The following is a 2,500-nucleotide window of genomic DNA, read 5'->3' as shown; positions in this document are numbered from 1 at the left end:
GCCCGCACCAAGGCCGAGCGTGTGCCCATGGTGGTCGAGGCAAGCGCCCGCACCAGGGCCCAGCGTGTGCCGATGGTGGTCGAGGCAAGCGCCCTCACCAAGGCCGAGCGTGTGCCGATGGTGGTCGAGGCAACCGGCCGCACCAAGGGCCGGCGTGTGCCGATGGTGTTCGAGGCAACCGCCCGCACCAGGGCCCAGCGTGTGCCGATGGTGGTCGAGCCAGGAGCCCGCACCAAGGGCCGGCTTGTGCCGATGGTGTTCGGGGCAACCGCCCGCACCAGGGCCCTGCGTGTGCCGATGGTGCTGGGGGCAACCGCCCGCACCAGGGCCCAGCGTGTGCCGATGGTGCTGGGGGCAAGCGCCCGCACCAGGGCCCAGCGTGTGCCGATGGTGCTGGGGGTAACCGCCCGGACCAGGGCCCAACGTGTGCCGATGGTGGTCGAGGGAACCGCCCGCACCAGGGCCCAGCGTGTGCCGATGGTGCTGGGGGCAAGCGCCCGCCCCAGGGCCCAGCGTGTGCCGATGGTTATCGGGGCAACCGGCCGCACCAGGGCCCAGGGTCTGCCGATGGTGCTCGAGGCAACCGCCCGCACCAAGGCTCAGCATGTGCCGATTGTGATCGAGGCAACAACCCACACCAAGGCCCAGCTTGTGCCGATGGCGGTCGAGGCAAGTGCCCGTACCGAAGGGCAGCCTATGCCGATGATGGTCGATGCATGTGCCATCACCATGCGCCATCATGTGCCATTGATGGTCGAGGCCTTGGCCGAAGTTCGATTTTGAGCCACGGTGCCCATGCTTGGCTCCAGCATGTGCTGGTGCCGCATTTTTTTCACTCGGGACAGCATCGCCGGAGCATCGCCGGAGCATCGCCGGAGTACCGCCGGAGAACCTGACCGGCGGCATTGGGGTTCCGGCGATTGGGAGGGGGGCCGGGGGGGTGTGCGCACATGATGTGCGATGGGTGCTGGTACTTGGCCTTGTGTTGGCCCCCTATCCCTCATCAAACCTCTGAGAATTCACACCCCCTTAAAGAGCATTTGAGATTTTACAGGTTTGCTACCAGTAGCCGTTAAAGTGTCTGAAATGGGGACACTTTTTTCAAACGGTCACAAAATCTTCTCTACTTCGAGTTTTTAGCTGAATTTTTTTGTGCATGCCAACAAAAATAGAAGGATCATGCCTACAAAATTTGGGGCCAAAAATCCTTATAAAAAAATTTTAAAAAATCCCGAACCGCAAAAAGTTTCGAAAATCATGAAAAATAGAAAACGAGTCATCTTCCAACGAAACTTCACGTGAAGGCTTAGGGGACCATTGTATGAATTTACAAGCCATAAAAATGGCATTGGCACGGCAGAAATTTGAAGATGTGCCTAAACCCACCAGGGCCCAGCGTGTGCCGATGGTGCTCGAGGCAACCGCCCGCACCAGGGCCCAGCGTGTGCCGAAGGTGCTCGAGGCAAGCGCCCGCACCAGGGCCCAGCGTGTGCCGACGGTGGTCGAGGCAACCGCCCGCACCAGGGCCGATAGTGTGCCGATGGTGCTCGAGGCAACCTGTCGCACCAGGGCCCAGCGTGTGCCGATGGTGATCGAGGCAACCTGCCGCACCAGGGCCCAGCGTGTGCCGATGCTGGTCGAGGCAAGCGCCCGCACCAGCGCCCAGCGTGTGCCGATGGTGCTCGAGGCAACCGACCGCACCAGGGCCCAGCGTGTGCCGATGGTGCTCGAGGCAACCTGCCGCACCAGGGCCCAGCGTGTGCCGATGGCGCTCGAGGCAAGCTCCCGCACCAGGGCCCAGCGTGTGCCGATGGTGCTCGAGGCAACCTGCCGCACCAGGGCCCAGCGTGTGCCGATGGTGCTCGAGGCAACCTGCCGCACCAGGGCCCAGCGTGTGCCGATGGTGCTCGAGGCAAGCGCCCGCACCAGGGACCAGCGTGTGCCGATGGTGGTCGAGGCAACCGCCCGCACCAGGGCCCAGCGTGTGCCGATGGTGGTCGAGGCAACCTGCCGCACCAGGGCCCAGCGTGTGCCGATGGTGCTCGAGGCAACCGACCGCACCAGGGCCGAGCGTGTGCCGATGGTGGTCGAGGCAAGCGCCCGCACCAGGGCCCAGCGTGTGCCGATGGTGGTCGAGGCTGCCGATGATGGTCGAGGCAACCTGCCGCACCAGGGCCCAGCGTGTGCCGATGGTGCTCGAGGCAACCGACCGCACCAGGGCCGAGCGTGTGCCGATGGTGCTCGAGGCAAGCGCCCGCACCAGGGCCCAGCGTGTGCCGATGGTGGTCGAGGCAACCTGCCGCACCAGGGCCCAGCGTGTGCCGATGGTGGTCGAGGCAAGCGCCCGCACCAGGGCCCAGCGTGTGCCGATGGTGGTCGAGGCAAGCGCCCGCACCAGGGCCCAGCGTGTGCCGATGGTGGTCGAGGCAACCTGCCGCACCAGGGCCCAGCGTGTGCCGATGGTGGTCGAGGCAAGTGCCCGCACCAGGGCCCAGCGTGT

This window comes from Durio zibethinus, unplaced genomic scaffold (genome assembly GCF_047325235.1).
Source record: "Durio zibethinus cultivar Kanyao isolate XHJ-2024 unplaced genomic scaffold, ASM4732523v1 HiC_scaffold_3, whole genome shotgun sequence".
Taxonomy (NCBI): domain Eukaryota; kingdom Viridiplantae; phylum Streptophyta; class Magnoliopsida; order Malvales; family Malvaceae; genus Durio; species Durio zibethinus.
The sequence above is the reverse complement of the archived record's forward strand: the minus strand, read 5'-3'. Positions refer to the sequence as shown.